General features: G+C 43.5%; 1 protein-coding gene and 1 long non-coding RNA gene across 2 annotated transcripts in view; one reads left to right on the plus strand and one right to left on the minus strand.

The window, feature by feature from the left end:
* VDAC1 (voltage dependent anion channel 1) overlaps positions 1–27,957 on the plus strand; it is a 71,428-nt gene that overhangs the window by 14,220 nt on the left and 29,251 nt on the right. The gene's annotated exons all lie outside the window — the stretch shown is intronic.
* LOC130258532 (uncharacterized) lies at positions 11,041–18,111 on the minus strand. Its single transcript, XR_008841519.1, has 2 exons — positions 13,631–18,111; positions 11,041–11,549 (listed from the first exon to the last, which is right to left on the minus strand). It is a non-coding gene; the product is annotated as an uncharacterized LOC130258532 (long non-coding RNA).

The following is a 27,957-nucleotide window of genomic DNA, read 5'->3' on the forward strand; positions in this document are numbered from 1 at the left end:
TGTTCCATCTCTCCTGTTGGTTCTGTTCCATCTCTCCCGGCGGTTCTGTTCCATCTCTCCCGGCGGTTCTGTTCCATCTCTCCTGTTGGTTCTGTTCCATCTCTCCTGTTGGTTCTGTTCTGTCTCTCCTGTTGGTTCTGTTCCATCTCTCCCGGCGGTTCTGTTCCGTCTCTCCTGTTGGTTCTGTTCCATCTCTCCTGTTGGTGTTCCATCTCTCCTGTTGGTTCTGTTCTGTCTCTCCTGTTGGTTCTGTTCCATCTCTCCCGGCGGTTCTGTTCCATCTCTCCTGTTGGTTCTGTTCCATCTCTCCCTGTTGGTTCTGTTCCATCTCTCCTGTTGGTTCTGTTCTGTCTCTCCTGTTGGTTCTGTTCCATCTCTCCTGTTGGTTCTGTTCCATCTCTCCCGGCGGTTCGGTTCCGTCTCTCCCTCCCGGCACCGCCCCCTGCCGGCCGCTCCAGGCGCTGCCGCTGCTCGGTGCCGCTGTCGCTGCTCGGTGCAGCTGCCGCTGCCGCTGCTCGGTGCTGTGCTCGGTGCTCGGTGCTCGGTGCTCGGTGCTGTGCTCGGTGCTCGGTGCTCGGTGCTCGGTGCCGCTGCTCGGTGCTGTGCTCGGTGCTCGGTGCTCGGTGCTCGGTGCCGCTGCTCGGTGCAGCGCTCGGTGCCGTGCTCGGTGCTCGGTGCTGTGCTCGGTGCTCGGTGCCGTGCTCGGTGCCGCTCGGTGCCGGTCTCGGTGCCGCTCGGGCAGCGCCGGCCCCGCGCGGTCCCGCGGAGCGCTCCCGCCGCTCCTCACCGCCCGTCCCCGCAGATTGTGCTTAGAAGTGTCGGATTGCTGGAGAGGGCTGGGGAGCTCCAGCGGTGCTCAGAGTGACCACTAGTCTAGGATAAGACTCTTATTCCTGTTTATTCATCTTGGACCTTTAAAGAAAGAGCTCTCCCAAGAGACAATAGTTGCAAAGTGATTTAACCTCTGAGCTAGGGAGCCATCCCTGCTCGAGGGACAAAGCTCAAATCCCTAGTTCTGTTGCTGCTTTCAAAGTGTTCTGTTCTGTTCCAAACCTATTTCACGCTTTGACGTAATCTCTGATATCCAGAACATAATTTCCAGGGTTTTTTAAAAAAATGTTTTCCATAGATAAACTACCAGCTTTAGTTTATTAAAATATAAAATTAATTTCCTAATGCAAGGATGACTTTTGGTAATGAAATAGTATCCAGGAATGGATACTCAGGATAGAGCATCCCACTTAACGCAATACTTGCACAATTAGGAGTTGCTTACCTTAAGAATTATTCTGAGGAGTATAAAAAAAAAAAAAAAAAAGTAAGAAAATTCTAGTTAATAACCTGAGGAAAACAATTATCCTTCTAAGAGTCTTTACTGAATCATTTATGCAAAGCAGAGGAGTTGTTCATAACAGATGTATTTAATCTTAATGCAATAATGGTTTTAACCCCAGAGTGTCTCACAATTCAGTCAGAGCTTAGACTAGTTCTGATGTGCTTGAATAGAGCCTCTGGGATCACAAACAACACTCTACTATTGTGGAAGCCCCTCAAAGTCTTGTTATTTTCCAGCACTGACCATAATAATGAATGCCTGGAAGATCATTTATATAATGGCTCAATGGTTAGTTTTCATAACTGCCTACAACAGGCCTTTGGAAGCTATCCCAGTGTTTATTGAAATAAATGTTGGTTGAGACCATGGTGTTTGTGTTGTAGATGTAAACTCTGGAATGAGGAGAACAACCTCATGGCATGTCCTGCTCTGGAGTTTCACCCTGCCAGGGTGAGGGCAGCTCTCCCTGCTCTCTGCCATTCTCACTGACACTGCTCCTACTTGGCTCCTGCTGGCCCTGGTGGTCCTGTAATAGAGCACAACAGCTCAGGTTCGTGGAGCTGCATCAAAAACAGCTCATGTGGAAACAGAGATATCAAGGAAAGGCTCTCCTAAAAGCAAGGGTGTTGAACTAAACCTCATTGCATCTCATGATGTGGTCAGGTATAAATAAAGCACTGGATCTTACAGCTGGCAAAGCATTAGTGGGTCACCAAGACAATTTCTGTCCTTCACAAAGGACTATTCTCCTTGCTGAATATTTGCTATAGTGCTTTATTGCACTGGCTTTTGAATTCTCCAGCAAAGAAGTTTCTACGAATTACCAAAGTACTTAATGTTCTAATTTCTTGTTTGATTTTCTTTCCTCATGTTGAGTCTAAATTTCTCTTTATTAAGATTCCTGTAATTGCTCCCAAATATCCATTCTATCCCATCTCACCTGTTCCCCCCACCATGTGAAGCAGGCAGCTGTCAGATGCTTCTGCACCATTTCCTTTGGTCAAAGATACACGTGTAATTACTCTAATCTTCCCTCTAGCACCTGTTTCCTCAAGCTCTTCATTATTTTCCTAGCCCTGATCTGAACAGCTTCCCATTTATAAATATTATTTTATGGTGGGTTCTAAATGGCTCATTCTGCCATCTCTCTCTCCCATTCCCAAATCCACACAATGCATGGAGCTTGTGTTTTGGGTACAGACCTGTCTGGTCCCACTCTCTTAGCTTAGGGAGTTTTCACAACCAGAGAGTTCCTTGTCCCACCATGTAACCATATGCTCTGCAAGCAGGAGTATGGCCCATCAGATGGGCCACACCTTCCTTTGGGATAAATCATCATCAGATCATGTGGATTTGACAGGATTTATGATTACAATGCCCAGCTTCTGCTTGAAGTGCAGGATGTTCTGTTGATGTTTACCTTTGCCTTGGCCCATTCTGAGAAAATAAGGGAAGGATGGGGGTGTAAGGCAGGAGCTCCTGGGACAGCAGTTGTTTTCTTCAAGGAAAGTCCAATTCTACTGCTTGGTTGGCAATTATTGTTACTGATTTTTCTACTACTTGATTTCTTCCTGTCTCCTAGTGCTTGGAAATGCTGATCTCATAAATGACCTCTACAAGGGACAAACCCTTAATGTCCTTAATGCTCAAATATTATACTGGTTGAGGAGCTCAGAAGGTGGTGGGAGAGGGTAAGGGACAGCCAGAAGGTCGGTGGGAATGGGAGCAGGATGATGAAAGATCTGAGAGCAGTGCCAGTGCTTTGCTGTTGTTGTTAGACAGAGGCTGCAAAAGAAAATACGAGCCCACGTGTGCCATGCAGGTCATCCTGTGGAACAGTGCTCTGTCCTTCTCACACAAGCCAAGCCTGTTCCTAGAGAACCCTTCAACTTGAAGTGAAAACAATCAGTGTGAATTCTTCCCTATTCCCACCACAGATCTCTCTCAGCAGAGTGAAATTGAGTCATCTCCGTGGACTTTCTGGGCAAGGTTGGCCACTAACTGTTGTTGAGGGTTTAAAAAATTTAGAAAATGGTATCATTACAACATCCATGGGTCTGAAGTTGCTTTGTGCTTGGTTTAGTGTTCACTTTGATCTGGCTGGAGAATCTAACCATTAGTTAGCTGTCTAATAAGCAGGGAAAGGTCTTCTCATGTCTTTTGGCCAATTCCCTGAACCACTACAGGAAAAGCTGCCTTCATCACTCAGGTGAAAAACTCTTTAATCTGCTCTAAATGACTTCCCATGTGGGAGCTTTGCAGCCTCTCCAGTCAGCTGATTCCATTGCTTTCCTCTCAGTCAAAGGGTTTTCTTGGTATCTAATGCGAATCTTTCTTGCCAGAATCTGAGTCCATCGTTCTCCCTGTGGACACTGTGCCCAATCAAATATTTTCTTGCTTGGAAGTCTTTCAGAGTCTGTGGTCATGTCATTCCCTTGCTGGAGGCCCATTCATTGAGCTCAGCAACCTCAGTTTTCTTAGTCCTCTCTCATGAGCCATATATTTGGGTTGTCTGATAATTCTTCTCTTTAGCGTTTGTATTTTTGCACTCTCTCCAAGTTTTCCAAATCTTTCTTAAAGTTGAATCCTCAAAATGGCTTGATGGTGGCACAGTTGAGGCCACAATGACACAGAACACAGCTGTTGCATTTTGTTGTGTATCCTACAGGAAATACTGCATATTCAATTTTTTTTTTTCTGAAACAAAGTACAATTATTGGCTCTTGTTTGGAGTTACCCTTTCGCAGGGTATATCTGCAGGGTTGTATTTGTGCATATTCATTTCATTTATACCTGTCCATATTGGACTTCATCCATTTTTATTTATGTTGTAAAGATCATGTCGCTCTTCCTCTTGTTCTTTGTTGTGTTTGCAAAAGCTTCCATGTCCACATTATCTGGAAATTGAGTTTCCTGAAGATCTTTGTTGAACCAACGTGATAATGAGGTGTTGATTGACTCTCTAGCTATGTCTGGATACCCAGAAGCCCTGGGAAGTGGGGGTAGCCACTTTGACACAGAAGAATCACTCAGATTTTACAGGGCAAAAAGTGGCCAAGTACCCCCAACAGTTTTGTCTAAATATGATCAAATCTGAGGCTTTTCTTATGGTTGATTTTTTTTTAAATGGACAGTTCAGATCAGGAGTTACTGAACCCCTTGATGGCTAAAGCATTACCTTCTTTGGGAACTGGGAGCAGCCTGAGAGCCACAGCCACACAAGATTTCCAGCTTGCACCAAGAAGTTTCTGTGTGGGTAGGAAGCACTGCGGTGAGGGATATGAAGAGAAAACTTTCAAACAGAAAGTGTGAACCAAAGCTTGGTGAAGTCAATGGAAACTCTGGTAGCTTGTGGCCATGTGGAGGGCTGTTAAAGAGAGGCACAGAAAGAAAAGCTAGAGTGTTGAAGCAAAAAGGTTGTGAAGATAGGAGAGGAAAATACATTTCTGTAGTAACTTCTAGGGCTCTAGAAAAAGAGCCTTCCACAGGATGATTGGAAAAGTTTAGGGAAAGCCCTTTTGAGTTGAATAATAATGATAACACAGGACTTGAAAGAGAGAAAGAAGAGGTGGAACAGAATAAAACTAAAACAGAAATACAACAAATTTAGAAAAACTAAACCAAACTTCTGGCTTCCTGAAACCTCAGGTGGTGTGTGCTGTCCTGTACCCTTTTAGGGTTTCTGTTTTGAAAATTAACTTTCTCCTGTTTCAGAGTACATCATGGTTTCCACAGAGAAAACTGCCCGTTGTTTTCAGTGCAGGACTAACAGCTCTGTGGGCAGTGGAGAAGATGGAACCATGAGTTCTTTGGGACCCAGTGCCATGCAGATCCTTTCCCTTGTCCTCTTTACTTGCACCTTTTGCTGCCATTCAATTAAAGGTGCTGGGTGATGAGGATGGTTGAATGCAGCATTTTCCCCAGACAGATAATTGCTCTGCCTTTTGCCTTGTCCTTCTAATCACTATTAAAAGCCGTGCTGTTGGTGCCTTTTGTGAGCCTGCAAGTGTTTGTGTGTTTACATAAAGTCTGAGGGCAGAATTTGTCTGTGCAGTAACGTTTTATCAGCAGCAGGTAGCAATTGCAGGAGAATAAGTCCCTGTCTCCTGCTTGGTTTCCAGAGCTTGTAGACTGCTCGTTACAATAATGAGAAATGCGAGCAGGCAGCGTCGCATCAGCACTTGCAGTCCCACTTTCTGTTGCTGTCATCAAAGGCTTCAGGAAAGTTTGCATTCAGAGTAGTTTTTTTACTAATGCACATATACATGTGCACATTACTGTCTGGGAAATCTTGTGCTGTACATGGCATCTTATGGGTAAGGCATGATCTGGGTTTGGGCACTTGTTTCAGTGAGAACTGGGATTGAGAGCAGAAAGTCAATGTGAAGAAATCTGTCTGGGAGAGAGATCATGACCAGAAGGCTAAAAAAGTGAAGTTGTACCACCCTGGAGCATTAAGATAGTGTGGATTTTAACCAAAAACCTGGAATCATCCTGACACACACAAAGCACTTAGAGGAGGATTGTAGTATCCCACTTTGCTCTCTCATTAATTTATGCCTTTTCTTTTGTTTTGTTTGGGGAAGTGGAAGCTTTGTCCTGGCACTTACAGGCTTGGACTGTATTGAAGGGACAGAATTACTACTCTTAGCCTGGATTTCCAGCTACTAAGGAGTCAGTGTGGAAATCTGGCAATAAATCCCATGGTGATTTCCCAGTGTTGAATTTCAGTACTTTCAAGTTTACCAGCCACACATAGGCTGGATAAAATTGATGCTGGTAAAATTAGCAAAAATGTGTTACTATAGAGAATCCTGAAATGGCATCAAAAGCAGCCTCAGGAACACACCACGGTGTTACATGCAGCCTCTGTTGTGGCCAAAAATAAAACATTTACACAACACAGACCATGAAAGTGAAAAGAAAAAAAAATCACAGAAACATTTACTAGGAAAGAGAAATTGATCAACTGAAAAACGGTGTTTTTAACCTGAGAGTAACCTTTTTCTTTTAAAAGCAAAGTTTTTTTAATTAATCATGGCATTATTTTTTTATTTCTTGCATTATATTGTCCCTCCAGCTTGGAATAAAATAAAGTGAGGGATTGCCACAAAATCTGTGCAGCTTTTACAGCTCCAGTGAAGTTTGAAGAAAGACATAAAATGGAATATACCAAGCTGGCCTCATCTGAGTGCCCACTTCCATTCCTAGTGAACACTCAAAATTTGGATTTTGCACAACATGAAACACAACTATATGTTATATTGAAGGATCTGACCTTTTTACTTGTGTACTTGCCCATGTGTTAGATTTCCTTCTCAGAGGCTATTTTAGATGTCCAAGAAACACTGATGCTCCAGTGTGCTGCTTTAAACCCCAGCTGTAATTCACATTAAAAAGCACATTAAAAATTATTACTGAAGAGGTAAGAGAGAAACACAAAGCTAAGCCCACTCAAACTACAAATTTTAAAAGTTTCCATTGTTTACTTATCTCATTAAGAATCTATCTCCATGCAGGCACACAAGTGGCAGGTACAAATATATCTTGATGTCTATCTTTGTTCCACTGTACATTTGCCTGCAGCTCTCTATAGATAGAAACATAAACTGTGTGTATATCCTGCTGCCTTTTGAAACGTGCAGAACACTACCAACAGTTTCTTTTCTCTAGTTTGCTCAAATGCTTGTGGTTAGATATTCTGAAAGTATAGAATTAAAAGAAAAAAAAAAAAAAGAAAAAGACAGAAAGATTTTGGCACTTTGAAAATATTTTTGTTAAAAATATATTTTCAAATTTTTAGTTTATTTTTAATAAGCCAACAAATTATTTCATTTCTCAACCTCTACATGTTATATTTGATAACATAGAATCAGATAATATTGTTGATGAATGAATATTAATTCAGAGCTGGAGGCACATGCAGGGTGTGGCACTTGAGAGCTGGAATTTGAGGGATATGGTGGGATTCTCAGAGCAGGACTATATTGTGTGTTTGTTACCAGGAAAGTCTGAATATAAGAAATAAAGCTTCTGCTCAGAGTATACAGAGTTCTTTTTGCACCTTATTAGCTCTCTCAGAATCCACAATAAAAGGAGAAGTTGAAAAGAAGAAATTTAAGTGAGATGAAGAGGACTTTTTAAATTATTTTACTCAAATAAGAAAATATTTGGTAACAGCATTTAAACATGAAGAGTTAAAAAGGGAAAATTCCTTATTGAAATGGTACTAAAAGAATGTAATTAACAAAAATTATGTTTAACAGTTGAATTAAGATTATCTCTTGTGTAATTTTGATTATCTTCCTGATTTGCCATTAATATTCAAAATATACCAAGATTATGAGCACACCTGGCCTTATTATTTGCTAAAACAAGACTGAGTAGATGGAAAAAGCACCTTGTATGTAATAATTCACATCAGTCCTTGGAGACTCAAAGGAACAAAGATCTTGTGTTATTTCAAAGGTAATGTGTTATTCCAAAGAGTTTTACTTCAAAAGTTATTAAAAATTGCCATAGATTAGTATTTAAGACAAACACTTCACTCTTGTAAATTTATAAAGTTCCATAGATAAACTATCAAGGTTCCCATTTTTCAATATTTTTCATTGCCATCATGTAATACTGAATTAATTCAATGTTACTTCTAGTTGTGATTCTACAGACTTTTTCCTATTCTTGAGAGAGATAGGTTTCATCTTTTAATTATATAAGTCCATTTGGAATGACACTGGTATGAATTACTACAAAAAAAATTAATGGCTTAATCCTGATATCATCAAATAAGTAGTAAATGGTCAATGATTTTGTTGCCAGGAGGATTTATAGTTGTGGTTCATGAAGCTCTTAACACAGGTATAAAGTTAACCAGGGCAATTTCATTATGAGACCATTGGGAACATGCTGCTAATATTGCATTTGTGTCCTCTGTGCCAGAACCAGCACTTAAAACCCACCTGGCAAAATCCATCCAGGATCATGGGGAAAAACTCCTACTACTCCACTAGGTTTACAAAAATTAGTGTAGAAAAAAATCAGTTTATCTGACAGGTTTCTAGCTCAGTATTTTAAGTGGAAAATGATTTACTGAGTTTCTGATCCTCCAGTCGTGTACTCTGAGGGCTTGAGCCATGCACCAGGTTTGTAAGGAACTTGCAGCTTTTTCTGCTTCAAGCTTATTAGAAGTTACTACAAGTAGCTCAAGAAAGGCTTTTGCAAGCTAAATGGATTTATGGCTAGCCCAGATAAATCTTGTAATTGAGCCACAACTGGCTGGAGTTGTTCTGCAGAATTGTTCTGTTCATTGATTCAATAGTCTTAATTTTCAATCTACTGCCATGTGTATTACAGCCTGCAAAATGAAAAGCTGTTTTCTGAGGGCATTGACTGCAGTAGAAGCATCTCACACATGTGAGCTGGAAAAGTTGAAAAAAAAAATAAAATCACAGAATCCCTGAATGGTTTGGGCTGAAAGGGACATGGTGATTTCCAGGTAATGGATCAAGGTGTTAGTGTTCTCCAAGGAGGATGCTCCTCCTGGAGAACCACGTTCCCTTCCTCAGAAGTGTTTGCAGAATTGCCTCTGTTTTTGTTGGAAGCTCCTTGTGTGGGTTCAGTTTGGGCTACAAGAGCTCTGATGCCATCAATTTGTGATTCACAGTTTTGAGGGGAGCTGAAGCAGCTCTAAAATACTCATCAAGCTGACATGGAGCTGTGAATGAGCTGTGTTCCCTGATGTGACCTGGGCTTAGCAGGGCTCTGGGAGACCTTTTAATAGAGTTTTTGAAGGAGATGTTTTGCATTAGACTGTGGGGGAAATTGAGGCTTAGTTTTTTGTATACAAAGGTGCTGTACTGTGATGTTGGGGTGGTCAAGGCAGTGTAAGTGCTTGAGCACAGATCTGAACACTTGGAGAGCTGCTTGTCACAAGGATGGGATCAAGCAGGGCCCTTTGAGCTCTTCACACCTGGAGTCCTGGGCTGGAGGGCAAGCTCCTGGCAAAGTGTCTGGTCAGCTGGTTAGACTTTGCCCAAAAGGTGGGGGTAAAGAGGAATTTTCAGGGGTTGATCTTTGCCATGGGAGGAAGCAGCATCCCTTTGGCTGTGCTGTGGGGGAGATGGGGCTGTGGCTGCAGTTTTGACTGATCACTTTGGCAGGGCTCTTTGGGAAGTCTCTTACAATTGGTACAATTCTCACCAGCCCCTCTCAGAGCTGGCTGGGTGCTCTGGTCCAGTCCTGTCCTGTTGGTTCACCAAGAGCTCTGCCTCCTGCATCCCCATCCAGGTCTATTCACTTTCCTTCCTGCTGGAGAATATTCTCTACCACTCATACAGAATCTCCCCTGTCTGTCCTTGCTGCAGGTTTCCCCTTCAGAAACCACTTTGAGTAGTTCTGTTAGTGAAAATCATAACCAAGGAAAGTTTTTAATTTGAACAGGCAGACACACACACAAAACCAAAGAATGATCTGGAAAAAAATCCCCCAAACTCCATTCGCCTGCCACGCAGTGACAAATGGAAAGAAGGGCGGCCACTGCCTGTACTCGACAACACTGCAATGTGATATTTTTGGAGGTATCTCGGTAGCATCTACCACATTTACAGCATGTGAGGCATCTCATCTGGAGCCGTTTTGATCTCCTTTACCCTACTCACAAACGCACATATTTCATAACAGGCCCTGCGCCCTGATAAGCATCTCTGAGTTTCTTCTGCGCGGTATCTGCAAACAATTCAAAGCTGTTCCACACAAACAAATGTGAGAACCCCCTGACCACAGACTGCCTTTAGAGCAGACCAAGATTTGATGTTACTCATATCTTCCAGTACCTGTCAGAGTTCAAACAGGAAACCTGGTTTTTCCTCTCATGTCAACAACTTTTTTTCTTCTTCTTTTTTTTGGTATCTGAACAGGCACTAGGCAGCAGGCTCATGCTCGAGCGGTGGAAGTCCTGTATTTCTACAGGACAAACAAGTATGCGCTCTGGTACGTCATTGCTGACATTAACAAGAAATGAATATGTGGTTTTCGGTGATCCTGTGGGTGCTTCTGTAGAAACGGACGCATTGGCTTTGAACAAGCACACAAGAAAGGGATTCATTCATACAGGATATAGGTAATGCACAGCCCAGGGCTCACTGCGAGCTGTGCTTTGCCTGGGAAATGTCAGAAAAAACTGGCTGCCTTTTCTCCTGGTACCGCTCAATTTTGTGCTTACACAGTAACACTTTTTATCACTTCAGCCTGTTTGTCATTTATACAATATCCTGCTTGCCAGGGCTCTAGCGATGTCATGTGGAAAGTTTAAACCAAATAATTATTCGTGTTCACTGATTAGGAATTTTCATCTAACACCTGAACTAATTAATTATCTAATTAACACCTGAATAATCAATTATCATGTCTCCAGAAAATATGAAAAAAACCTCATGCCTGGATCAGTGATTTGGCCATAGCCACTCATGAATGTTTTGGCACGTCTGGGAACAGAAATTAGAAATTACAGATGATGTGCATTCCCCCTTACACAGCAGTCATTACCTAATCTTTCATAATGCAGATCAATAAATGTAGCAACTTTCACCAACTTTCAGAACTTTCCAGTCCAGTCTTGGAAATGCTTTATAACATTTAACTTAATCTCTCCATGAATGTGGGAAGTGGAAGTTTAGAGTGGAGAACAATTCTTGACAAAGACTAACGCTTGTGACAGAAAACACTGATTCTGTCAAGGAATGGATGACTTCTCAGAATTGTTTTCCCCCATTTGATTTATGCTTGACAGTTGCAAAGACCCAACTCAAATACAGCTGTGTTAAGAAAAGAACACACAGGCAGTTCCATGACTTTCATCTTGCTTTGTATTTATGTCATGATAAAACGTGCTTTTGTGGCTTACATCTTCAAGGGGTGGAACATCTGGAAAAGTCTTGTTACAGAAAAGTGTCCATATGTCCATAAAGTGAAATATAATTGTTCTCTCTTTTTTTTGTTGTTTTTCTTTTATAAAACTCTCAAAGCAAATAGCTGGATAACAGTATGATTAGCAGGAATACTCACTGTGAGTGACACATGCTGGAATGATGGTTATGGGCTCCCAAAGGAAGAGTCAAAGAGGTGTCATGGAATTTCTTGGTGGTGAGCCATGGCAGATGCAATTGTGGGTACCCCTGAGCTGCCCTGAGGAATACCAGGTTAAAAGGTAAAGCAGCTGTTGGGAACCACCTGCCATGCTTGAAACCACGCAGACCATTTCAGTAATTTGCATTGTTTTCCCTTTATCTCTTTGTTTCTATATTTCCAATAGGATTTCTGCCCAGATGATTGAGTTTGATTCCATGTATTTTTCCAGTAGCTGTTTCAGGAGCCAAAGCACTTTATATAAAACCTACAATCAAAAAGTGGCACTGTCTTGATATTTGTACAGCTCTGCATTGGTGCTCTGTGTGTTCCCACTGAGCAGCTGCAGGCCTGGAAAGGCGGTCACCTCCTGCTCTGTCCATCCATCTCTGCCTTAAATGCTTGTAAACCAGTGGCTAGAAGAAAAGAATCATTTGTGCTCAGTAAAGGAAATATTTGCTCTCTAATTTTCTTTTTAACTCTTAATATCTCAATGATATTCCAGCTATGGGTTGCTTTCCTGATTCAGAGAAGAAACATGGATGTAGGCTACATGGCTAAGGTCATGCTGTAACCAACATCCTGCTGAATAATGAGTACCCACGGTTCAAATCAGCATCTCTTATCAGAAATGAGTATTAGAGCATTTACAGGCTTTTAATTATTTGCCTTCTGCTTTGAAAAATATCCTGACGTGTCCACTTGGTTGAAGCCCCGCGTTATCCACGGGATCTGCACTCAGTGCCTGCAGCTCCCCGGGGCTGATCCTGGCTCAGAGGATGCTGGTGATGAATGTGGTTCTGCAGATGTGCCTGGCTGGGTTTCCTTGCCTCAGGGTGGCAAGAGAGGGGCTGGTCCTGAGAGCCATCCAGTGTCACCAGAGTTACTGATGGAATGGATCAGCTCTTGGTGCTCACATTTCCCAAAGGCAGCTCGACGCTCCATGTGCACCACCATGTTCATGAAAGTGCTGCAGATCCCTGTAGAGAGGGGGTACAATGAGCTGAAATTGGGTAAATATAAGTTGTTACAACCAACCAGTGTTCTAGGGCAAACTGGGCTTTGCCCAGTAATTGTAGGTATTGCTGTTACCAGTCTGTGCACAGTGGGGTGTATTTTTATTTTATTAGCAATTGAATGACAGATCACTGCTACTAGCCTGTGTATCTAGGAGAAAACAGTTAAATACAGTCCTTTTTGAAGGGTTCTGTTACAAACAGGAGACCTGATCACTCTGTAACCTTTAGAAAACAAATGGTTCACATTGCTAGAGATGAGCACGTGCATTAGGAGCTTATGCAACCCAGCATCCACTGCAGCTCTGGTGAACACATTCATTGGTACTTATGTAGGATTTTAAACTGATTGAATGGGCCTGTGGAGAATGTAACATCATGCCCCAAAGAGCAGTGCAGCTCCTGACTCCCTGCAATGTGCCAGTAGATTTGGCTTCTACCAACACAGCCAAGTTCTGGGAATTCAGCCATTGTAAAATCTGTTTGTTGTTATAGCTCATGTTTGTACCAGGGCCATTGCATGCTGCAGTTGCCTGGGCCCAGCCTACCTGCCTGCCTGGGTGGTGCTCTCCCAGGTGAGTCCTATGGGGTCTGACATGAGTGTTACCTTTGCTCCCTTCCTCTAATCTGGCCAGAATTGCAGCAGGGCCAGCCTTGCCTGATTACTTGTTTATATCAGCTGTTAGATGGAAATTCTTTTGCACTCTGGGTTGGATTTTATCTGTTTGAAACAGGAAACTCTATATCAATACCCTTTCATGTTTCTTCCTATCATATTTATAATACAGAAGACAGAGGGAACAATGGGTTGAATTAAATAAAGTGTTTTAAAGTGTTTTCCCTGTAAAACAGATCTGCTCCAGAACTTTTCTTAGGCTATATAAGGTAACAGTATTGATTTACTGGGGACACCAATAGAGCTCAGGAGGGATCAGGACTCGCCTCTGATGCTCTGGTACCTGCCTGCTTTACACTGGGCAGCAGGGCAGGGAGACACGTGAGAAACTACAGCCTGCCCTGTGGTGGGTCAGCTGCCTTGGGATGCCCTTTTTAAGCCATGACTTGGGACATTTGGGAAGAAGATGCTTCATGTCTTCAAGGCCATAAACAATCTTTTTTTCTCCCCATACCCTTTCCTCTGTGCAGCTCCAGCCACACCTGGCCAGGCTGTCTGCAACGTGTGAGGATTTCACCAGGAAAAACAAGAATCCCTGGCTGCTGTGCAGAATCCTGCTCTGGTTAACACCACCACAGGAGTCACAAGCTCATCACTCAGGCCAGTGGCAATCTGCTGGAAACAAAGGGTTCCTTAATAGCTGAGATAAGCAGATAAGGCACTGCTGTGCTATTTAAAGCACAGTATTTATGCCTGAATAAAGTTACTCCAGTTTTGGAGCAGAGTGTTTGCTGGGAAAGCTGTACTTACATTCCACCCCAGGGACTCGAGCACACTTTCATGTATCTCCTTTCTTCAAAGTCAGATGTTTCACCTACAGCTTAATTCCTGCCTACAATTACAGTAGGCAGCTCCCCTCAGTCCTTTTGTAGCTTTTTTTTGATAAACAGTGGTGGTAGGCACAGAGGTGGCTACGAGCTATGTCTGCACTTCGTTACCTCACTCAAAAGAAATGCTGTGTGCTTTGGGACAGCCCTGTGAGGTAGGAAAATGGTGTTTTACAGCTGGGGAAGACAGACAAAGAGCGGGTGAGCACCTTTTCCAGGATCCCACGGGATGCTGGCAGCACAGAGCTGTATTTCTGTCTAGTGCTCTAACCACTGATCCATCCTGTCTCCTGCTTTGGGGCGAGAGAGTCTGAAAATGCCATTGATTTGCACTTTCTAGTTCTGGGGAAGAAAGGTAGGGCTGACTAGACTGTACAGGGAGACATGCAAAAATAAACAGAAGACAATAAACGGCATGATGTAAATTAGCTTTGTAGAACTCTAATAATATTAAGATGTTATTTAGAACACACAGGCAAGGAGATGTCTGTTAAAAAAAAAAAAAAGAAAGATATGATTTTAACCAGATAAAATCCCTTTAATTAGTCTGAAATTCTTGCCTATGTTTTATAGCAACACACTTCCATATGCATGCCAGAAAGTCGGGGAAACATGGAAATCATTGTCAATTTGCAGCATTCACTACTGGGATACAGCAGATTATTTCAATGAAGGCTAGATAAACTTTGTGTCTGTAGAAAACACTTGTTTGGTGGTCTCTTTCCTCTGTCATCTTCCACTGCACATCTGGTTTGGGAAGGAATGAAAGGCCTATGCTCGAAAAGCAGGTTGCTTATATGATGCAATATTTAAATTATTTCTGTTTTCAGAAGTCTGGAAAAGTAATTGTCATCTTGGTTATACTGGTTACAAACTGAACCTCACTTCTTCTTGACCACGATGGAAAGCAGTGTTCTCCAAACTAGAGATGTTTGCCCTCACTGATATGGGGACGAGGCTTCTCCTGCATCTGCTCAGCATCAAGGTGGTCCTGAAGGGAGTTCTGGAGTGTACCCTGATGTAGGTGATGTGGATTAATGGTTGGAATAAAAGCCATGGAATCTCCTTGTCCATGGAGCTGCACACAGAGGGACGATGGGGAGTGCTGGGACCCAAAGGTGTGAAGCACAGGAGGAGCCCTGCACCAGCTGTGGAGCAGGCTCAGGGCGAGTGTGCACTGGGGAAGAGAAGGTTCTTGCATATTTTCCATTGCCCTAACCACAGGCAGTTTGTTCTCAAGCAGTTCCGTTGCTGGCCGTGGCAGGAATGGCAGCGTGTCCCTCACTGGGACTGTGTCTGTCCCCACCTGACACCTGGGGCACCTGGGGCCCTGGGGCTGAGAGCACAGTGCTGGAAACCAGGACAGGGCTGCACATCTGACAGCACCTGCTTGCTCTTGCTGACACCCTGCCTTTGATCTCACAACACTGAAGGCATTTTCCCCAAATCTCTTGTTGCCTCCATGAGGTGTTTGTTTGGCCCCAGCCTTGGCTGCCAAAGGGGGGGAACCAGTTCTTTCCCACCCCAGCTTCCCCAAGAAGAGTGGAGCAGCTTGACCTCAAGCACCTTGACCTCAAGCACCAACTAACCACTTGTAAATTAGTACTAATGCTATTTTCCCACCAGGTTTTAAAGCCACCCTGATGTTTGCTGTGTCAGTGGACAAGCTTGGGCATCACCTCCAGCAATCAGGAAATTTGTCAAGGTCATCTTCCTGCTGTGCACAGCAGCACAGTGAGAAAAAGGGGCATTCAGAGAACCCCATGGTCTGGGATGCAAGTTGGCTCTCAGCTCACAGCCCACAGTGCACAGCTGGCACAAAGTGGGGAACACAAAGGTATATCACACAGGAAACCCCCTGCTGTCCCTGCCAATGTTCCCTGGTTGGAACACAGGGAAAGCAATTTCCTTTCCTATCTCAAGCTCTTTGTTGCCTTTGTTTCCAGATAGCTCCATACATGAGTGGTCTTTTGGTCTCCAGTTTTCCCAAAAATGCCTGTACAGGTGAGAAAAAAACCAGAGCAAGGCTTTGAGAGGAGATATTTTTTATTTGCACCTTCTAGCAGAGTAGTTTTTCATAGCCATACTCTCCACAGCCGAGTCTGTGGTTCCACCAGAGGAAGAGTTGGCAGCTGAGGACACTCCATCCTGGGGGACTCCCTACGTCCCTGTGCAAGGACACACCCATGTCAGGTGTCCCTCGGGAGAGTTCAGGGCATCCCACCTCATTCCAGAGAGGGAGCCCAGTGCTAACCTGGGGCATTGGCAATAGCTGCTGTCAGGGGTTATATGGCCTTGGAAAAGGCAAACCCTTGATTTTCCAGTCACTCACCAGCCCAGATAAGAGAAGAGCTGTGCAAGTAAATGCAGTGTTTAATAAAAGTGAAAATTGGGTACTTCACACTCACTGTAAAATTGAAACCTGATTTTCTTTTTGTTAAAAAATTCACTGGCTTTTTTTTTTTTTTTTTTTTTTTTTCCATTTAGAAATGAGTGATTTTTGAATAAAGAGAGAAGACTGTTTAGAAATGAATAAAATTTGTGCTCTCATTAAGCGAAGGGGATTTGCAGTGGGAATATCTTGGTTTGTGTCTGTGTTCCCATGTGAGAACTCAGCTTGACAAAACACACATTTGGGGCTAAACACTAACTAATGTGCTTGAGCATCACTCATGAAGAAAAGATAAAACTCCTCTGCAGATGCACTTGACAGCTGTTTGCCAAGTCAGGGAAGATATCTTTTCCCATCTACATGCTCTTGAATTGTGGTTTTGTAAATGCTTTTTTTGTTGGGCAGTAGGGCCCCTCACTACAAGAAAGATGTTGATGAATAAGAATTGTTAAGATTGGAAAGATCACATTTAAGATCACCAAATTCGACAATGAGGGGCTGGAGCATGTCCAGAGAAGGGCAGTGGAGCTGGGGAAGGGTCTGGAGCACAAGCCTGATGATGGAGCTGGAGGAGCTCAGCCTGGAGAACAGGGAGGCTCCAAGGGGAATCTGCTCACTCTACCTGATGGGAGGCTGGAGCCAGGCAGGGTCAGTCACTAACAATAAGCAAAGGACAGGAGGAAGTGGCCTCAAATTGATCAAAGGGAAAGTTTAGATGGGATATCAAAGAAAATTTATTCACTGAAAGGGTGGCCAAGCCGTGGCAGAGGCCACCCAGGGCAGTGTGGAGTCACCACCTGTGGAGGGATTATAAAAGGTGTAATTGTGGCACCTGGGACATGGTTTAGTGGTGGGCTTGGCAGTGTTGTGTCACTGATTGGATTTGATATTAGCCAGCCTTTCCAAGCTAAACAATTCTGTGATTCTAAGAGTGTTCCATCTCTGCAGGAAGCCTTGCCATGCTCCCCTTGCATCCCATTCCCAGGCACCCCATGCACCCCATGGGCACAGAGTGTGGTTTGTGGTACTGGTCTGAACGATGGGATTTGCTCTGGTTTGCACTGACCTGAGGCTCAGCACAGCTCACCTACATTCCCTCTTGTCTTCCTGAGTGCAGAGCCCTGGCCTGCAGTGCTCACATGGTCTGACTGATGGGGCTGCACTCTGGGAGAGAGGAGAACATTTTTGCTGGATCAAGAAGGGGTTAAACAAAGCCCCAAGTCAGATATTAATTACATATCAGTAACTCTCCTCTTTTTCAGAACACCTACAGTTTTTTATTGTCTTTCCATCTCTGAAACAACATTATTTTTCTTGTACTTTTGCAAATATTCTCACTGTTTCTCTAAGTTCTCTGTCCTTTCCAGACAGTCTCCTCATCATGCCATGGATATACTTAACAGATGAAAACCCAGGGGATTTGTTGTCTGCTCTGTGGTAATGATGGGATCACTTTAGCTTTGCTAAATGCTGCTCTGGAGCAAGTCAAGAGGAAGCACAAGTATAATAAAGAGCAGGTCATGACATGCACGTAGATTTTTTCAGAATCTGGGTATTGTAGGGTTTTTTCAAGTTGGGCTCCTTCTCAAATTTTTGATGAGAGCTCTACAGTAACAAGACAACCAGATGTAAATGAGCTCTTGATTTCATTTTGAGATGAAAAAGATAATTAAATGCCAGGAAAAAGTTTCTCCTCTACCGCCATTTATTGAAAAATTTACATTTTCTTGAATGCACCCTTTAGGTGATTAATAAAAAATGAAAGACAAATCCAGTATCTGATGAGTATCTGATGATGTGTCACACTTTTAGGTGAAATAGGTAAGTGAACCCATTCATTCTCATACAACTCTGATTTCAGGAAAGTGGTAAAGAAGGCTTTTGCAGGATAAAATACCTCTTACACAAGTATTTGCACAGGAAACAAAGCAAGGTAACCAGGTACAATCCAATTCCTGCTTATCAGCCCCTATAGATTTTATGGATTATGTGTAACCACCGTTTTTACTGAATTCAAGATAATTTAATGGACTGCCATAAAGCTGCAGAGGTGTTACTTGGAATGTGCTGTAAACCAAGAGCTTGGCTCCTGCTGTGCTGGCACAAGGGGCAGAGAAACCAAAGTCACTCCAGGGAAGATGATCAGCTCCATTTGGGAATGTCAGGGGGATCCCACAGCCCAGATTATACTTGGAGGTGCAAGGGAGAGGGCGTGGGGAAATGAAGATAAACAGAGTTTATCTACTTGTATTGATGATGCAGAAACAGCTCATTTCACACCCACACCAAGCAGGTGAAATAATTCACTTTTCTATTCATCAGTAGTGGTGCTCTGCCCACAGCACCAACATTAGTTCTCACTCCTTACAAACAAGAAGCACTAACCATTTATTTTCAGTGTTCGGTATTTTACGTCCCCAGTGCCCTGGAACAGGAGACGGGGAGCTCTCCTGGGAAGTTTGATTTCTGTGGGCGCTGTCACCACCTAGTGGCATCTCCCTCTCGCTTTGTGGGGCAGCTGCTGCACTGTCCCCCTGCAGGCTTTGCCCCGGGGCCATTCATTTCTCCCCTTATCACCCCCCTTTGCCAACTGCCAAGCTAAAAGCTGGTTGAACCAGACTGCTGCTCCCAAGCAGGAGCAGAGGGAAAATCTGCCGGATAAAGCTGCCACCCCACCTGAAAGCTTTTAACTGGAGGGTTGTGTTTAGAGGTATTTGAGGAAAAGAGACCCTTTTGTGTGAGACTTTTCTGCTGTTGAACACTCAGGCTATTGCAGAGTGGAGATGCTGTGGGTTGTGACCAGATAAAATATAACCACTGGCAATAACACATCAGGTGTGTGTGTGTATGTTAATCATACAACCATGATTATATTAGTGTTTTGATTCAGTTTACAAAGGAAACTGTGAAGGCATGTCCTGCTCACTGCTCAGGTCTCCGTGCCACCCCCCAGGTGTGAGACATTTCCATGTCATGATCAAAGATGAGCTCTTGCCTTTCTGTCTAATGTCAAAAAAATGGAAATGAGCAATACTGTGTGTTTATCCTGGATTTCCCTCCTTGCTCTGTCCTTGGAGCCCTCAGTGGGTTCTGTGGTGTCCCAGCAAGGGGCTGATGTGTTCAGAGCTGCTCCCATGCAAGAGCTGGAGGGTGACACCACTTGTGTGATGATGCCTTGATTCTAGAGGGGTTGTTTCCAGGCAGAAAAACAAGCCCATTAATAAACAAGGACCCATTAATCAGAGCAGAAATTTCCCATTACTGAGGCTGAGAAGGCACAATAAGCAGGAAGAGGGTTGTGGCACTCTGCCTGGCATTGTGGGTTTCTTGGAAATGATTTTCAGCACTATAGACCCACTCACTATACATAATAATGTAACTTTAAAGCTTGTTTTTTACCCCCATGTGCAGCTTTAGTTTGGGTTTTCCTTGGTTGTGAGTCACTGGTGGGCCACAGTGTGTGCACCACCGAGGAATCCATCCACAAGTTCCACTGTGAAAGCAAAGCCTGAGCTGGTGGATCCGTGTGTCTCTGCCATTCCCACAGACACCACGCAAAGCCCTGGGGAGCTGAGCTGCTTGCAAGGCACTCTCTTGCTTGAGAGAGGAAGGAACCATATAAACAGTGAGGAAAAAGGCAAAATTGGACTCTTTGGTGCAGTCTGGGTTATCTGGCAGCCTCAGAAGAGCCCCTGAAGGGCACCCTTGCTCTGCAGCAGCCCTGAATGTACATCCTTGGGTGTGCAGCTCAGTGCAGAGACACCTTCACACTCTGAAATTTTTCCTACCACCAGTGCACCTACCACCACCAGGACTGAAAGGTCTTGACTTTATGCAAGCAAAGCTGGAGTGAGTGGATCAGTCTGGGGAGAGTTTAATCTCCTCATGAAATGCCATTGAGGCCTGTGTGCTGCCCTGGTTTGGCTCAGAACAGCCCTGAAACCTCAGATAATGCCACTGCTTGTGTCTCATCCACAGCACTGAGCAAAACTTCATGTGGTTTTTCGGTTTCCTAACTTTTGATTTAAAAGATGCTTTTCCCTATCCCTTTCCCTCTCCAGTTCACAACTGCTCTGTGAGCAGGGGAGAGAGCAAATAAGGAGCTGGCCTAAGAAAAATGAAGGTAACCACATCTGAAAACACAGGAGCATAAACCTCACAGAGAACAGAAAATGAAAATGACTGCTTTTCAACCAATTAAGCTAACTGTTGGGTTTTTTTTGTTGTTTTGCTCTTGGCTGGAGCTTGGAGCTAATGAAGCACAGTGAAACAGCAGATAGCTTCCTTGGAGATACCTACTGCTCCTTCTAAGATCATTTGATACAAACTGCTGCAAGAACTGTGTGAGTTCTGGTCAAAATTTGAATTAAGGTATAAGAACTGGAATTTTATGAATTTATGTCTATATTGTGTGTATGTGACATATAGGACAGATCTTTCATAGTGTTACTGATGTTTTACTGGAGCCAGGGTTGGATATGTTATTGGAAGCTTATTCTAAGAGTGCCCCAAACCAATCAATGCCAGTTCTTCTTTCAAGAATATACATGAATTTCTCTTCAGCTGCAGTGGAATGTGTGCAAATATAGGAAGAGTTTAGGTGTTAACTGACTTTATGTTGTTCTGTTAATGCTGAGGTTTTGCAGCAGGTTAGGTGGAGCTACAACCTGGTGGAAGTCTGTGGTAAAGCTGTTGGCTTCCCTGGGGCACCTCCTGTCTCCTGTCCTGCCCTGGGAAAGGCTCTGTGCATTTGTGCTGGGAGGGGATGAGACCTCTTCTTGGGGAAGGTGTGGGGACCTTAAAAATGGCCTTTTTTATTATGTTGCCTTGGTATTTGAGAGGAATGCTTAACAGCATTGATAGCACATTCATATTTATTCACCTTGGAATCTCAACTTCAAAGGGCAAAACTCGCTGTTCATTTTCCCTTTATTGACACACTTTATAAAAAGAAAGTGATTGTATTCAGGAAACCTGTTTCTGGGGTATTGCCAATCAAAATATTTAGTGACCCCAGTTCTGATTAAAAGTCAGCACATGGAGGCCAGTTTAGAGTTGAATGATCCCAGGTGCTGTGGGTGCTGTGCAGAAGGGGAGCTCCTGCTCACCCAGCAATCGAGGCACACTCACCCTCCAGTGCAGCTTTGCTCCTGGAAAGGCCAAATCCACCTACAGGTCACCTTAAATTCTGAAATTGCTGGCAATGAACTCTGATCCCTGCCCCTTGCACCATTCCTCACTGAAAGCCAAGTGCAGTGAGCTCTGGTGGGGCTCTCTGGACCCAGCACCAGGGATTCCCTTGTCTGGCTCTCATTGCAGTAGGTGCTTAAAGCCAAAATGTAACTTCTGAGTTTGTGAGTCTCCCAGCTGGTGCATTTTGAATTCCTCTATAGAGAAACAAAGACTTAAATTTTGCCTTCATGCCCCATGAGAAAAGCAAAGCAAAAGGGGTATAATGTTTTACACAGGTGTTCTATAGATCTGTTTTTGCATCTTTTGTGAAAGGAAGTTTGGGGCTTTGGCTTAGTTTCAGCTGAGCTGTTATTACCACAGAGCCAGGGTACATCTCAGGGAGAGCTGGAGCATGAAGGGCTCAGTCAGGACTTGCACAAATGGGTAATGGACCTCAACCATTACATGCAAGTTCTGACAGTGTGGGTCAAACTCATATGTGCCAGTCCTCAGACTATTCCTTTCTCATTCTCCTAATTGGGCTCATTTTCTGTTTAAAAATAATTGGCAGAATTTTATGATGTGAAAACAAAAATAAGGTGACTCCTGCTGAGATTTGTGAAGGCAAAATGTTTTCATGTGCTTTGGAGTTCACATAACAAACCTTTCTGTCAAAAGATGTGTTAAGAGATGCATTTTGCTGTGACATGCTTTCAGCTGGGTGTTTTAAGGGGCTGCTTTCTGGGACTGGCAGAAATAGGACTTTCAAGCTTGGATCACTGAAAACAGTGTGTGCAATGGTGCTTTGTATATCAGTCAGGACTGAGGAAAAAGACCAAAACCTGATTAAAAAAAACCCAAACCCAAGGAGGAAAACCACAATTAATTCTCCCCATTGGTCTCTGAATACTCAAAAATAAGGAAAATCAGACAAAACTTCTTTTCTTGTCATACTCTGGAGGATGAAATGCTGGTCAAGACCTGGGAATGTGCCTTTTTAACCTGGAAAGCCAAGGTTTGCATCCAAAGTTTGACCAGCAGTTGAGGAAGTGATTCTACCCCCGCTCTGTTTGCCTGAGACCCAAGCTGCAGTGCTGCTCCCAGCTTTGGCACCCCCAGCACCAGAAGGATGTGTGGATGCTGGAAAGAGACACAAAGGTGCTCCAAGGGCTTGAGCATCTCTGCTCTGGATAGGCTGGAAAGGCTGGGATTGCTCAGTCTGGAGGAGAGAAGGCTCCAGGGAGATCTTAGAGCCCCATGCAGTGCCTAAGAGGCTCCAAGAGAGCGGGAGAGGGACTTTGGACAAGGGCTTGGAGTGAGAGGACAAACTGAATGGCTTCAGGCTGACAGAGGGCAGAGTTAGATTGGAAGAAATTCTTCCTCTTGTGGGTGGTGAGGCCTGGCACAGGCTGTCCAAGGAAGCTTTGGGTCCACAAAGTGAGGCTGGATGTGCCTTGGAGCAACCTGGAAGGTGTCCCTGCCTATGGACGGGGCTGAACGAGGTAATCTTCAAAGGTACCTTCCAAAACTATTCTATGATTTTAGAAAGCTTTCTTGCCACAGTACTTGTGAAATGAAGGAGGAAAAAAAGTCATCTCCCAGCACTTGGAGATAGGATTTCATATTGACCAAATCCTGGCTTACCAATTAAATGGACAGGATTTCATACTGACCAATTCCTGGCTTATCAATTAAACTACAGTTCAGCTTTTTTCCAATAATTTGCTTAAAAATAACCTGCATGGAATTGATGTATTTTAGACTTCCCAGCAATTCACTGTGAAATTAAATCAGGAGGGAGCAAAGACAGTGGGCTGATTGGACAGCAGCAGTCCTGGACAGGATCACAACCCAGGTGGCTGCAAGGTGGGCACAGACCTGTGTGCTCCACCTTGTGCTGAGGCAGGGCTTGGGCATGTCTGTGCTCACACTGACACCTCTCTGGAAACGGGCAGCTCCTCCTGTCCCTGCTCCAGGGAGGGAGCAGCCTGTGCCACAGCCCTGGGTGGTCCAGCACGCCCTCTGGTCAGGGGAATGCTGCCCTGGCTGGCAGAGCCACGTGTGCTCTCCTCCCCATCTCTGCAAGAAGGCTCCTGCCTGTGCTCAGCCAAGGTCCTGGCAGTTATTTGCAGGGTATTCCATGTTCCATACTGTTCCCTGAATCAGTCCTGTGAATGGTTTATTTCTGAGCAATTCATGTTGTTTCCCACTGGGTGTATGTGTTGCACAATATGCTTCTGCTCCCTCTTTAGGAGCAGGTATTTCTAGGTTTCATTGTCTGGTATAAAGTTTAACTTTATCAACTGGGAAAGGTGCATTTTGCTTTGATCCTGAAACATAAAATTACAGTTTGCTGTCTTGGTGACTATTCCAAGTGGTGGCTTTATACATTTAGGCTTGGCATTTAATTGGGTCTTAATATAGGAAACTCCCCATAATGAAAATATTCCTCTTACACATCCCTTCTAGAATGAGTCCAAGGGATAAGGCTGAGTAGTTCCTTGAGGGTCCTCTAAAAACTCCAACAAAAATATATGGTCAAAACCAACATAAGTGGTTGTGTGACTGATGGAAAGACGTTAGATTAGCAACGGAAATATCAATTCACAGTTTGGGAGAAGATGGGAAATATTTCTCACTTGTTTCAGGGGCTGGTCTAGGTGCTATATTGTACATGCCTTAGCTGATGGTTTTACTTCTGTCAGAGTGAAATTTGCTGCTTTGCCAAAGACATAGGAAATACCCTTTTCACAGTTTAAGGATCATTTAATTGAAATGCAGCATTTGTGTTGACTGTCTGATGGTGAGTTTCACTCCAAGTTAGCTCTTAGAGCTAAGGATTTATATCATGTGAATAAAGGTATCCAGAGATTTTAGCTACTCCTAACATATACTGCAACCCCTGAGAGTCCCCCTAACATCCAAGTACTGGAGGGAATTGTGGAAAGTTACTGGGACTGTAAAGATTCTGCTGGCTTTATAACCATTGCAATAAGACTCATACAGAATTCTACAGGATGCATCAAGAGAGAATATAAACAAAACTCCATGGTTTTGCAGCTCTTTATATATAACCTTCTACATGTTTTTATGGGACTGCATTTCTTTAATGCCCATAGCAGGAGAGTTTCCTACAACCAGTGCTTTGGCATGGGAGAGCTGAATAGCTGATGAGTTTATGGAAGTATTACACCTCTGCCTGCATCCTGTTGGAATTGCCCATGAATTTGCACTCTCTTCTCATACTTTGGATGCTGAAGGCACTGCTGTAGCTGCTACAATGAAATTTGAGCTGAGAAACAGGAGAAAAGGTTGTGGAATATTTTGTGAAGTCTAGATCCAGCCTCAAACTGCAAAAGCCTTGATGATCTCTTGGCACTGCTATTGCTCTCCACAGATATTTCAGCTGCCAGATTTGTTTTTATCATATGAGGAAACAAACTCTTTAATGAATAAAAACAGATGCACAAGATTGTGTTGAAAGTCACTTTGTAAAGAGCACAAGCCAAAAACCTTGGAAAAGGCACCTAAAAATATTCATGGAATTTATTCTTGGCAATGAAAAGTAAATACACATTATGCAGATATTCTCTTTTAACAGCACTGTGCTCCTTCCTTGCATTTCCACATAATCCATATGGAGTAGGACTTCATGCAGGACTCCAGCATGGTTCCTCATCACCCTGTGTAGCTCATCATGGTACACTGGCCATGGCAGTGGGTTCCCTGGATGTTTTGTTCACAGAACAGAAAGATCCAGAAACACAAGTAGTTGAGAACATCTGGTCCTCTGACAGGAAGTAGAGCAAATGCAAGTTAAATCTTGAAAAGGGCCAGGCCCATATAAAAGCTTGCACAAACAGCTGGTTTCAGTCTGGACAATTCCCACTGACCTGAGTGGTTTCTCCAACAGGACCTACATAAATTAGTCAGTTCAGACTGCCTGTCACCCACAAGATACCCAGAATGTGTTGCAACCTGTTACTCCATGAAACAAGCTAGTTGAAGGTCTCTGAGAGCTACTGAAATGCCCCTAAACAAAAAAATGGCTTGTTAAAATTGGATTGATCCAAAAGATACATTACATCTTTACTGTCCAAAAAACTTATTTGATGCTCATTTTATTAATACAAAATCAGATGAGAACCCACTGTAACTTGGGTGAGAGACCAGTTTGGGGTTTTAAACCTCTGAAATGAATGAAATGAATCTCTGAAATCTCTGAAATGAAAATCTTTTCCCCAAGAGATTTATTTTCACCTTAATACAGTCAGGAACTGCTATTAGAATACGTTGCATTGACAGCCTTGACTGTTGGTCAAGGTGGTGGCACCAGCCCAGGTTTGCAATGACATCTGGGATGGAACAGGGATGGGTGAACACAGCTGATGCTATTCCCAGGGGGGAACCAGCACAATAATATGGGAGACCCAGAGTTTTCCAGGTGAATCTGAATGAAATTAAATCATTTGTGTTTGTTTAATATAGGGATGTCTGATATTATCTGTCTACAGCATTAGTCTGTGCTGCTGCCTTTGAAGCTAATAATTGGCATTAGGGTGGTGTGTTAGTTTCCATGTTAGGCATGAATTTGGAATGAATCTCAGTTATCCCAACAAATGGGCATTTTCATGGTATTACCCACTACCACATGATGTTACATATTCCTCATCAGTGGCTGTGCTCAGGTTTGGGCATCACTGGGGTTTGGAGCTTTTCCTTAGCTAATTAAGCACTGTGAGAAGGGCAGAAATATTTGGGGTGTTGGAGAAGAAAGGTTAAACCAGTAAAATATCTCAAACTTAGCCAAGAGATGCTTAAGGTGGTCATGGCTTGTGGTGCTGGTGGGACTCAACCCCGGGGATGTCACCATTTATTAGTGCAGTGTGTGGAGAGGCAGTAAAGGGTGGGGAGAAGCAAAATACAGATGAATCATCAGGATGTGACCTTAAAACAAGATCTTTAAAGCCCAGGTTAGTTTGTTGAAAACTCCATTGTTATAAATCCCAGGGAGTTTGGGTAGAGAGCAATCCCAGTGGGAGAAAGGCAGACTGGAGGAGCCCAGGAGCTATTCACAGGCTCTGGTACTTTGGTTTTGGGTGTAGCTGTTGACTGTTGCAATGGGCTTACATTAGGGATGAGTTGGATCTGTTTTGTGCAATGGTCTGAGTTTTTTGGATTGTGAGTTCTTAGATGATGCCCACAATGGAATTTTAATTAGGAAAGTAAGAAAGGTTCTGCTGGGAGACGGGTAAACCACAATAATTATTGGCAGTGAGAAAGTCAGCAAAGAGCAGGTAATCAGGGGATTTATAGAGGTCTTATTGAGGACTACCTAAATTCCAGTTTTAAGGATACCTTAAAAAATAATTTTTTCATAAGCAAAATGATAGCAATTCCACTGCTCTGCTTTATCCACTGTTCAGCTGTACCTACAAGCTTTAATGAATGTATGGATGGGGATCAAACTGGCTGAATGTGTGATCACCACAATGTCAGGATCCCTGGAATGGCCATGGAAACTTCTGTGCTCTGGCAAGGTGATCAAGATGCACAAGGAAGTTTATCTGTTTTGCTGGGCAATAGAATCAGAATTCTCTCAAGAAACAACAACTTGCAAAGTATAAAAAGGATTCTGAAGCGTGTGTATTTCCAAGTGCATCACTTATTTTGAAAAAATACTATTGAAACATCAAAATAAAATGGCACTTTACATTTTTCTTTAAGAAACAGTTTGTAGTTTTGCTCTCCTGTCCAAGATTCTGAATACTGAGTAACCTGACAAGGAGTTCATCGCCAAACCAACATCCTTTGTACTGTGCTTTGAGCTCAAACTAACATGACCAATTTCACATGAGAATGTTCTTGGCATAGCAAAGTGCTTGCTTGGCTAAATCCAACCTCCTGCTTCTGTCTGCAGAAACAGCTGCACAAACTCCCCTCTGTGTATGAGAGGAGGGTCCAAAAGTGTCACTCTGTGCTCCAGGAAAACTTTACCTTTTCTTCATAGGTGGTGAGTTGATGGGATAGGCAGGACTGCCATGCACACAGCTGAAGGCTGCTATGGATGTGGGATACCTTTACTGGACAGGCAATGACACCCACTGCTTGACCTAAAGACAAGTCTGGGCTGGGCAGTATCCACCCCTACAATCTTCTCATGGGAATCATTCTCCCATAAAGGATAAAAGTAAAGGCTCCTCATGGCTTTTGTGGTGTTGGCTGTTTCAACCTTGTGGAAGTAGCTTGGGAGAAGCACCTAAAAAGATCATGCCCTTCTTGTTCTAAATCCCTTCTCTGTCCCTGGCTGAGCTTGGAGTCACATTGTTTGAGCAGTGGAAATGGGTTGGACTTCTCAGGTGTGCTTAGAAGTTCAAATCTCCTTTCCTTAGACTCTGTGACCCTGCTCTGCCACC

Source organism: Oenanthe melanoleuca, chromosome 13 (assembly GCF_029582105.1).
Source record: "Oenanthe melanoleuca isolate GR-GAL-2019-014 chromosome 13, OMel1.0, whole genome shotgun sequence".
In the NCBI taxonomy this organism is placed as follows: domain Eukaryota; kingdom Metazoa; phylum Chordata; class Aves; order Passeriformes; family Muscicapidae; genus Oenanthe; species Oenanthe melanoleuca.